Here is a 12,453-nt window from a genome sequence, read left to right on the forward strand (position 1 = left end):
TTTTCTTACATCCACTGGTCTCTACCCTCCCTTATATACCCACCCTCCTACCCTCCTTCCCTTCTCGGGGGAACAGACGTGAGGCAGGCAGAAAGAAACAGCAGCAGCCCTGGAAGAATCTCCCATCCAACAGACTGGAAATATTCCTTAAGGTGTTAAAGCAGCCATTCCCCTTGTCACCTTCCTTAGCCTTATTTTTCTCTCCTTGACTTTCCTCCACCAGGAGAATGTTTTCAAAAGCGACGCCATTCAGCCTCTGGTTCGACCACTCCATTCCCGCCATTATTCGAAGTCCATTACGCTCAGCGACCCACAAGAAGACACCCAGTGTTGTCAACGATCAGCTGAATATCGCCATATTTCCTAGGATGGGACCAACAGTGTTAGAGAAGCAAGTATGTTTATTTCCATGTAACGCTATCAATGTTAACTCTTAAAATGTGCGTCATGATATGTATAAGAGCTCTGTCATTACAGAGACTCACGCATCTTGTTATCAATAATCTCGAGCGGCTCAATATTTCCCTGGTGGAGTTACTGGCGTGGTATACCCTTTAGGAAAATGTTTGTGGTCATCTCACTGTTGGTCTGAGGTCTCTTCGAGAAGTCGGGCGTAACCTTTCTCTCGGTTTCCTTTCTTTTCTCCTCTTTTCTTTTTGGCGCATTGGAGGAATGATCTCCTTCTTTGTTTACGTAACAGAACACGGAGGAAATTTGTTATGGCATAGCACGTTCCCCCAAAGGCCCTCTCATCTGGCGGAGGGAATGCGGAGTAGCCAAGTATTTGCGGCGAGATGGTTGCGGTAATGTTTGCCACGGCCCGGGCAGCTATTTTTGTTCAAGGTGTAAAATACTAAAAAGAAAAAAAAATGAAAGGGCGGGGAAAACTAAAGAGAGATTAGTGCCATAAATCACAGGGTTTAACGTCTTGCTACTGACGTGATGCCTTTGTTTTCCAGAGGTTGTTAATTTAGACGTGGAAGCCAATTGAATGAAAAATGAAATGTAGGTTTTAGTTTAATTATTCTTTTGGATTTTGCTTTGATTGGTTGAAGTACGATTAATAATAATAATAATAATAATAATAATAATAATAATAATAATAATAATAATAATAATAATAATAATAATAATGATGATGATGATGATAATAATAATGATAATGACAATAATAATAATAATAATAATAATAATAATCTCCCAGTATAATAAAGGGCATGTATTGGGCTATATATATATATATATATATATATATATATATATATATATATATATATATATATATATATATATATATATAGATTTATATAGATATATTATATATATATATATATATATATATATATATATATATACATATGTGTGTATATATATACATATATATATATATATATATATATATATATATATATATATATATATATATATATACATACATACATACATATATACCTATACATATGTATACACACACACCCACACACACACACACACATATATATATATATATATATATATATATATATATATATATATATATATATATATATATATATATATATATATACATATATGAATTTATAGATATATATTTTCTTCGGTCACGCTCAGTAGCATTGCCAGATGTAGTTGCGATAGGAGAAGGGGTAAGAAGGGTTGAACCTGTGTGTGTGTGTGTGTGTGTGTGTGTGTGTGTGTGTGTATGAACCTATTTATCGAAATATTTAGCCGTCATATTTTCGACGAGTTGTGTATAATAATAATAATAATAATAATAATAATAATAATAATAATAATAATAATAATAATAATAATAATATGACGCTAAACTACAATTGTGAATTATTGAAATCATGAAAAAAATGTGAAAAAAGAAAAGGAAAAAAAAAATTCGGACATGTTTCAGTTCATTATGCAAACAAGAAATCTGTCAAAATAACGGCTTCTAAAGAAGTAATAATACCCGAGAGTAGAAGCACTAAGGTAGATTGGTTACCATGTAATGAAACTTGTTTGCTTACAAAGGAATTCTTTCACAATCATCATCGAAACTGGAATAGATATCCAATAATAATTTTTAAAAACATTTTCCTGACATCACATAATCACCTAAAAATATTTCTAAACTTAATATTTTCTTTTTCTATTATGAAATGCGCATTTACAATCCTACAGTTTGTAACATACATCATCATATATTTACGTGAATATTTTTTCTATTTTATATATACTGTATTTACAATTGCAACTTAATATTTTTTGCAAAGTGTAGAACGCTTTTTTTTTTTTTTTTTTTTTTTTTTTTTTTTTTGATAAATCAAAGTGTTCTAAAGGTTTTAGAGTACGCTCATGAATGGCAGAGGTAAGGAGCAGTGGCAATGGCCTAGCAAGAATACCCTAGAAATTGACCATATATACATATGATCAGAGTCCAAGACCTCTCTACACCCAAGCTAGGACCAGGGAGGGCTAGGCAATGGCTACATATTACTAATCAGGTAGACCTATAGGCTCCCCCAAACCCCCATCCTCAGCTCACAAGAATGGTGAGGTTGTAAATACTATAAGAAACTATTGGGCTTGAGCGGGACTAACACCAGTCCAGCAGAACGTAAGGCAGGAACGTTTCCAATGGGCCACCACAACCCGGTTGATTAATTTGAACAAATTAACAAGTGTTACGTAAGGAAATTTTGCGAAGATGAATGCTTAAAATCTTCTGGTAAACAGAAGAACGACTCTCACTGCCAATGGTGAATTCAACAAAACTTCTGATGTAGTAAGTCTTTCAAGACCGCACAAACCCTTGTTTGTTGATATTTATCGGAAAGCTCTAATCAAGATCTTTTCATTGAATACCAACTTTCTATAGTTTGGGTGATTTTAATTTAAAAGATTTTCCTTTCTCAAATTTTGACTAAATCACCATTGACAGTGAAAAGGTTAATCCCATTGGCAAAATGCTACACAAGCCCAGTCTCTTCAATTCATTTGTTGAGTTAAACAAAATTGGTGTTAAAATAATGATATTCGTGGCAGTGCTGTTTCTATTAATTTTTTTTTTCTAAATTAATGCTATTATTTCTACTTAAGATATGCCTAAAACCAAGACGGAATTCGAAATTAAAAGCAACAACCCGTTGATTCGATTCTTGGGTCTATCTAATTAGTTTTTGTCTTTCATACGTTAAACTTATTGCTTTCTTTAAATTTTTCAATTAGTGTAACTTGATTTCAAGAGGTTGGAATCTATAGGTACTCATTATTTAGGTAGTTTAGCTAAAGTTTTCAAAGTGTAAATATTAAGATAAGAATGTAATGATTATAATGAATTAGAAGATCCGGGTTTTCAAAGCTATACATTAAAAACTAGATTTAAATAAGACTATAAAACCTGCACGATATTGAATAGCGTAAAAGACTGTAACCAGGACGTTGAAAATTATAAGACTGATTCTAGGACACATGGAATATTTCATGTTAACTAATGAATTAGAAAAGATTTATACAAAGATAATAGATGCACGTATTTTATGCGTACTTTAAAAAGAACTATCGCGTTTGATAAGTTACCACATCATCTTTCAAGTTTTGCTGTCTTTATTTTGGGCATTCTTTAGCAATACGAAATTTACATACTTGCAGGATAGAGATGAGTACGAATAACAAATTCAAGCTTGTGCAATGCACTAAAATCATAACGGATCCCAATAATGGGGAAAAATGTCTCCCTGTAAGGTCAGTTAAAGAAATTAGGAAACACTGGATACATACTTCGGTACTACACAAGGCTTCACAAGATTGAATGCATATGCGAATTTTAAAATACCTTCCTCTAAACACAAGTGCCATAATATACAAATATGCACTCTTGTGTATATAGCATACATAAAAGTATAGTATTTATACATGCACAAATTTTCTTCTATTTCTCTCACAAGCTGTATAAACACGTATACTAATACCAATTTAGCAGCCAAAACAACATATTGCAAACCTCTGTCAACGTGACATTGTATAATCTAATTCTTATAAGCACTAAACAGTTACATTTTTCGGCAAATAAAAAGAAAAAACACATCAATGACATTAATCACAATAAATACGTAGCCAATACAAAGTAGAATAATCTTTTTTATGGCACAAAAGGATCCATCAAAAAAGAAAAAAAAAAAAAAAAAAAGATTTTGGTGCGCATGCTTCATGCCAATAAGTGAATACCTGCGAGGAATATTTTAAGGCGCCAGGATTCACAGAAGGCAATCTCCTCTCCATCGATAACGGTCTGCGGTAATGAGCATTCCACCTCCTTTGATCTTATTTGGCGAGGGAGAGCAAGTGTCGCAATTCAGAGGCAGTCAACCGCACATACCCATACAAGAATGCACTACACACACAATCATTCCAGGACACACACATAGATACATGCGTGCGCAAGTACTGTATTGAATCACTAGGCATTCATCTTGTATCAGCTTTGCATACTGATGCGTTGACGATGCAATTTATAATTTTTAGTTAACTGTTAATAACAGGTTTTCTTGAAAATTTTGTCTAATATATGTGTGCGTAACTGTGTGTAAGAACGTGCATACAAACACAAACGCACAAACATACAGCATACCTCTCACACATAACACACACGCACTCACAGCTTCATCATCATAATAATAACAACGACATAATTTATCAAAGTCTCGGGGCAAAGTCAAACCGTGGCAGGTCTCTGTTATAAAGAAACGGGGGGGGGGGGGTATGATGGGTGAGGTAGGAGGATTGTTGGAGGTTGGGGGGTGTTGGGGTGGGGGGGAGGCAACACAAGGCGTTACGAATCCCTTATCTTTTGTGATTTTGTCTGGAGATCTTAAGGAGTTGTGGCATTCGATCTCGGCTGGCGATAGTGAGAAAGTTTATGGACCTTGCGGAGAGAATATAGTGACTGATGATGGTGATTGATAATAGTGACAGTTTATTGATAGTCGGTTTATAAAATATAGTGTTTGATCGTAGTGATAGGCGCTGATAGAGTTATTTTCATCTTTTCTTTCAGGATTTACTCGTCTTCAAACGAAAAACCAGTACTGATGATAGAATTATTTTACTCGTTTTTAGTATTATTACACTTCATTTTCTTAAACGTACATTTTACAGAAATTTACACAATGGCTAATCACAGACATGTTTATGAATGAAATGAGGATATACATAAAAATAAGATTTAATACTTATTAGCAAAAGAAAACATAATATATTCATGCGTTTGAAGGAATGAAAGCTTCGATAAAAACTTGAATTTGCATTTTATCAAAATCAAGAGATATCATTGTTTACTTCGAGTAAATACTACAGTGACAATTTATAAACTAGGGTAAAACTAGGAAATTATTTCTCTAAGTACTGTATATCATTCAGCTGAAAAACTGATGTAAAACTAGGAATTTATTTTCCTAAATATATCATTCCCGACTGATATTAACGTGTATTTTTTTATTTCTTTTTCAAATAAAGTGCCAAAATATTGTCACAAAAATGCGGAGATAAAACTAAAACTAATACTTCGGAAATGAGAATTTTCTATAACGTGTGGATAAAAAAATATTCTAATTAACATGGGAAATATCAAAATGTGGAGAAAAAAAAAAAAAAAAAAAAGCTGTGAATGAATACAAAAGATTTCTTGATGACAGCATGTTTGATGTGCTTGCATGAAAGGAACTGCTCTCAACTCAAGTGCTATCTTTCAACTTATAGATATTGAACGATTTCAAAGAAATGGCAAATACAGCAAGAATTCAGTATTCGCTGATTGGTGTTCTTACATCATGTTTATAAATATGAACATTTAGATATATATGGAAATATATATATATAAATCCAAACAACAACAACAACTAATGCTACTGATCAAAGATTGATCCATGGTCTAAATACATATTTTAGTCTTCACAATTCCGCCGTGAGCAACATAGTGTGACGGCGGTAGGAGAAGGTTGTGACTCAAAGGCAGTATGAAAGCAACTGAGTGAGTTTATTGTAGAACACTCTCCTTTATATACAAAATCTCAAAGCAACAAGAATTTTCATGTTGAAAATTCGACACTGTTACAGAGGAGAAAAGCAGACATGATTTTTCTGGTTCTTTTTAGTGCGAGGGGAGAGCGAAGATACAAGCACAAAATTAACTGTGTACGATCGTGTGACACACGGTTGGTACAATAGTGTCTAAAGTTTTGAACAGTCATAGCCCGAGGCAGAGGAGCACCTAGCAAAGGAGTTGTATATCCCATGAAAAAAAATGCTGCCGGTATTTACTTTTAAGCACACCCTATTTCAACAACAAAAAAATCCCCTATATTCTCAATCATGTTATAATAAAATTTGGATTATATAAAGGTGGAAGAAATGAAGGAAGCAAGAATTGTAATAGTTTATAATTGTACATAGTTGTAATATGAAGTGTTGAATGTATAAAGATAATTTTAGAAAATAATAACTAAATAACTTGCAGATCCGAGTGAATTAATAGTGAGATGGTGTATTATAGTGATAGGTGTAATTCACTGGCTGACCAGGGTGAGTACAGTGAGTTTAGACTGTGAAAAGATTCATAATGACAATATAGAAGTTTTATTCCAGCTGTTACCAAGTTGTGGAATGATCTTCCTAATCGGGAGGTTGAATCAGTAGAACTTCAAAAGTTCAAAGTTGGAGCAAATGCTTTTATGTTGACCAGGCGGACATGAGTCTTTTTATAGTTTATTTATGACATATTTGTTTTTGATGTTGTTAATAGTTTATATATGACATGTCTATTTTGACGTTGTTACTTATTTTAGAATGATTTATTGTTAATTTGTTCTCTTCATTTATCTATTTCCTAATTTCCTTTCCTCACTGGGCTATTTTTCCCTGTTGGAGCCCCTGGGCTTATAGCATCTTGCTTTTCCAACTAGGGTTGTAGCTTGGATAGTAATAATAATAATAACAATGTAAAAATATATAAGGCGTAACTGGCCACGTGGAAGATGGAGGGGAAAATTATAATATATGATAGTTTAGGCTTCATTGAAAACTGAATGGAAAAGTTTTAAATAATAGACAAATCTGAAGGCTTCATAGAGAAGAAAAGTCAGTACTTAAACCTCAAGGAGATTATTAGGACCCAAATAGTTGTTATGAAACAAAAGTGTGATAAGCTGGAAAGTAAAGAGAAGATTTATATGTGCATATTTCGACTGAAAAGGCTCATGATACAAATAACATTAAAGCTAAGTGAGAGAATTGAATATGTATCTAATGGAAATATTTAAAAAAACAATAGTTAGAGGCATATAAGAAATGTCTGGTTCTATGTCAAAGTAAGGCTCAGAGTAGGGTGTGTTATATATACGGGTCCTTAAAAATGTTTTATATGGAAAAATTTTTGAGATAGGCTGGAGAAAATACAGATTATGTTGTTGCAACTTTGCAGGAAAAAAAAAAACAATGTCGTGAAATCAAGGCCGAATGACTGGTGTTTGTGGACGATATGACTAACAATAAAAAAGAACTTGTGCCTGTGGAAAGGAAGTCTTGTAGCTAAATTGGTAAATAGAAGAAGAAGTAGTAATTTTTTATCATAAAGGTCAATAACATGCTAAAAGCGAATTGACTTATAGGAATATAGGAAGTTCTGAATACGTACAGCCCGGAAGAAAATAAAAAATCTGATTAAGTTATGGAACAGTAGATGGAATTCGCAAATTGATTATTGACCCAAGCTCCCCATAAAGAAATATTTAGAAGTTAAGTAGAAATAAATGTGGGAGTAGATAAGGTGACTTTTTTATCGTCATGTAAAAGGACGAAGTAAGGCTGATAGTGAGCAAAGCACAGATACATGGATGCAATTAAACATTATCGCAAGATAAAATATGGATAAGTGTTCCTGGGCTGTACTGATCATTTTTAATCTTAAAATATATAATGCTGGAGAGAGTTTTGTATTGCATTTATGAAAATATAGGAAAGATATGAGTGTGGGAATTTCAGGCTCGCTTCACACGAGCAGATTAATGCTACGCGGTTTTGTCCGCGCGGATTAGCAATCAATGAAGATCAATGAGGCCCTTCACACATTGCCCGCTCGGAAGAATTTCCGAGCGGCGGTGATTCACAAACTGCATGCTCTGCTAACCAGTGTAACGGCTTATATAAACTAGAGGCCACTCGAGAAAAATTATCTCGTATGAAGACATGCCTCCCAACAAGCGGAAATATTTCCATATGGAAAAAAAATCCGCCCGCGTGAAGCGAGCCTCACAGGAGTCCTTTTTGTGGCACGGCATTGTGGGCGATGATGATGACATATTGTGAAACATGTAGGCTCTATTACTCATAAATTTCCGTAGATAAAAGGAGAAGAGTAACTAGATAGTGGCAGGTTGATGGCCTAGAACGAGCATTAAATGAATAAGTGTCTTGAAATAACGAAAATACTAGGAAAGTCAACATACTGCTGGTGAACCTTATTTACATATGGCTGGGGTAACTATAGGGCTTTTGAGCCTTCTTTACTTTGGATTCATTTTCGACACAAGAGTTTAGAGTAGAAGTGAGGCAGTATCTGATGTCTAAAGTGTATCAATACGGATGATTCCACACCCCCAAAAACTACACAAAACGGACAAGAAATATTTTTGGAAGTGGTCTATATAAATAAAAAATGACCCGATTCCAAAACGGTTGATATCATTCATCACCAGTAGATAGTTCTAGCGATATAGCGAGAAAAAGACAGACATTTAATCACTGAAACGACCAAAATTGTGCCCAAAACAACCATTGTGTCAAGCACCCGACAGGAGGTCGTCTCTTTGGCGAGATAACGACCAGAGAAACCGTAAATAATAACGACCCAGAAGTGGATAACGACCGCTTAAAGGACCCGGAATTAGAGGAGAGAGAGAGAGAGAGAGAGAGAGAGAGAGAGAGAGAGAGAGAGAGAGAGAGAGAGAGAGAGAGAGAGAGAGATGAATTGGGAAAAAGTGCGAGGTTTTTGAAAAATGTTAAGTGTCAGAAGTGAGTGCCTAAAAATGGACGCCACGCTCTTTAGTTTTTATCTTTTTTTTTCTTTGCCAACAGTCATAAATCAGGCTAGACAAACAAACAAAAAAAAGGACAGGGGTTGTGGTGGCCTAATGGAAACGTCCCTGCCTGTCATTCTGCCGGACTGGGGTTCGAGATCCGCTCAAGCTCGATAGTTTCTTGTAGTCTGCAACCTCCCAATCCTTGTAAGCAAAGGATGTTGGGTTTGGGGCAGCCTATAGATCTACCAGCTGAGTCATCATCAGCCGTTACCTTGCCCTCCCTGGTCCTAGTTGGCTGGTAAGGGGGCTTGGGCGCTGATCATATGGATATATGGTCAGTTTCTAGGGTATTATCCTGCGATTGCATTGTCACTGTCCCTTGCGTTTGCCATTAATAAGCGACCTTTAAAACTTTAAATAGTCATGCTGATGTTCAAGCAGGGAAAATAACTATTAAAAAAAAGAAAAAAAATCACAACTATGATGTTTGAACCTACTAAGATCCTAAAGAAAATAAAGGGAATACATACTAATGGGGCCCAAAGTAAAAATTGTAACGCAATAAAGAAATGCAATTGGCATTGTGTAACAAATCAAGACCCTAAAAAGATCTCCAGCTGGAATTTACTCACCTAAGAATTGTAGTATGTCTTGGCGGTCGGGGACAAGAGACAGTTATTCATGATGAGTCTTCAAAACCTGTGGAATAAGTGAGAAAATTAAAAGATTTAATATGATAAAATAACAATGGGGATTCAAATAATATAGAATTGATCATAAGTTCTCAATATCAGTTTAAGGTTGATGATATACCAAAGAGAGTACGAAAAAAAAAATGGAATTGATATTACGATGAGAAAATGCAGCCAAATATCGTAAGCTTTATATTTTAAGTGAATGAAAATGTACAAAAAATATCATCGCTGTAACATGCTGAAAAATTGTAAAAAACTTGAATCTTATTTTATTTTTCAGCAACAGTGTTCCGGGTTTAAATATATACTTGCAAACTAAAAAACAACAAATCTCACAATAAAGTCATTTCTCATATTTCATAAACATTCAAAATGAAGAGTTCAGCAAGAGATGTCAGACTAAGATTAGAAACCTTCCAAACTTTTTTTAGCCATAAAATCATATCACACATTTCAAATTCACGCAGGAAAAGTTTTCAGCAACAGTTTTCCGTCTTGGACTCGAAGGCTCCAAAATTCCCCCGAAACCAAGTGAATGCCTTCGAGGGCGTCGGAGGATGGTGTCTGATGCACCGTATATTTTCCTCCTTTCAGGCATTTGGCACCAGACAGAATTGCACGCAATCCCACCTTTCACTGAATCTAAAATCGCTGCAGGAAGCGACGGCCTTTTTTTTTTTTTTTTTTTTTTTTTTTCTTCTTTTTTTTTTTTTTTTTTTTGAATGTTCCTCGAGGGATTCTTTCAAATAAGGAGAGAAAAAAAAGAGAGTGAAGAAGTTGGAGAGGAAGAAAATGCTATAAAAGAAAACTTGGTATTGAAGAATGGAGAGGAAAAAAGAAGAGTTAAACACGTCTTAAATCCATTGATTCAATGCTTATGGATTAAATCGAGTTAAACCCCCCAACCCTCCCCCACCCCGAAAAAAAAAAAAAAAAAAAAAAAAAAAAACTTACTATGTGTCGTAAGGCACTGAAGATGACATAATCTGAAATGCTTAATTTCACAATGCGAGGTTTCAGGTTAAGTACTACAGCTTCATATCAGTCTATTATTGTTATTATTATTATTATTATTATTATTATTATTATTATTATTAGCCAAGTTACAACCCTAGTTGAAGAAAAGCAGGATGTTAAAAGGCCAAGGCTCAAACAGGGAAAATAGCCCAGTGAGGAAAGGTTTAATATTATACCCCGGGGCTATATTTAGTATCCTTATCATAGTCTGATAAGCATTTGCATTATCATAATATATCACTATCTGCAGGTATAATATCAAAGTTTTTTTATTGCAGGATTCATTGCATAATCTGTTGGATCAGGTTTAATATATTAAAGTGAAAAGTGAGGTTTAGTTAGTTTCAATCGTGTAATCTTGAACTTCAGGCTTAATGGAATCTGAGGCTTCCTGCTCTCTCTCTCTCTCTCTCTCTCTCTCTCTCTCTCTCTCTCTCTCTCTCTCTCTCTCTCTCTCTGTAATTTAGTGCATTCCAAAACCCAACTCAAACATACTGGTGTTTATCTGGAACACAGAGGTATAATCCAGGAACGTAGAGGACGAATATCGAGGACCTAAATACTTCTGGGAACGTAAGAACGATATCAGTCTTGCATCTATAATCTTAAGGATGATCACTTGATTGGCAGGCTTTTTGAAAGGGAAGATGGTGTTTAGATCAAGTTTGTTATGAAAATCGACAAACGGGTAATGAGGGGGATTCTTAGCATGAATTGTGTTGAATATGAGTTTATATAAGTCATTAAGCATCTTTAAAACGGGAGTAAAACGAACGTGTGCGAGCGGGCAGTTAGGTGATAACTGTGAGACGGCGTAAATGCAACTAACTTTATTTCAACAGACAGCGACCTTTTATAACAACAGTTTCAATGTAAAAAGGTCACAAAAACTCAAACAGATCAATGCAAGAAAAAGAGGCTCAAACCTTGATGACAGAGAGGTCAGAGCACGGTATAGGCTACAATAAAAAAAAAGAAAAAATACCGTTACAATGTATGACTGTGTAACACAAGCGGTACAAACGTTTGAATACAGAGGAATGGGACTATAGTTTAGCGTACAAGCAGGTATGAAACAAGTGCGAGATGCATCTCCATATGACTGTTCAATATGCTGTATTTATGGGTGTCGTGATGAGAAACTGGGGTTCGAGATCCGCTCAAGCTCGATAGTTTCTTGTAGTCTGCAACCTCCCAATCCTTGTAAGCAAAGGATGTTGGGTTTGGGGCAGCCTATAGATCTACCAGCTGAGTCATCATCAGCCGTTACCTTGCCCTCCCTGGTCCTAGTTGGCTGGTAAGGGGGCTTGGGCGCTGATCATATGGATATATGGTCAGTTTCTAGGGTATTATCCTGCGATTGCATTGTCACTGTCCCTTGTGTTTGCCATTAATAAGCGACCTTTAAAACTTTAAATAGTCATGCTGATGTTCAAGCAGGGAAAATAACTATTAAAAAAAGAAAAAAAAATCACAACTATGATGTTTGAACCTACTAAGATCCTAAAGAAAATAAAGGGAATACATACTAATGGGGCCCAAAGTAAAAATTGTAACGCAATAAAGAAATGCAATTGGCATTGTGTAACAAATCAAGACCCTAAAAAGATCTCCAGCTGGAATTTACTCACCTAAGAATTGTAGTATGTCTTGGCGGTCGGGGACAAGAGACA

General features: G+C 35.0%; 1 long non-coding RNA gene across 1 annotated transcript in view; it reads right to left on the reverse strand.

Moving 5' to 3' along the window:
• The window catches only part of LOC137645038 (uncharacterized), a 134,743-nt gene that overhangs the window by 65,127 nt on the left and 57,163 nt on the right, over window positions 1-12,453 (reverse strand). Inside the window, exon 2 of the long non-coding RNA XR_011045263.1 lies at window positions 9,701-9,767. This is a non-coding gene — a long non-coding RNA (uncharacterized lncRNA). The remainder of the gene's footprint in view (window positions 1-9,700; window positions 9,768-12,453) is intronic.

This window comes from Palaemon carinicauda, chromosome 8 (genome assembly GCF_036898095.1).
Source record: "Palaemon carinicauda isolate YSFRI2023 chromosome 8, ASM3689809v2, whole genome shotgun sequence".
Classification (NCBI taxonomy): Eukaryota; Metazoa; Arthropoda; class Malacostraca; order Decapoda; family Palaemonidae; genus Palaemon; species Palaemon carinicauda.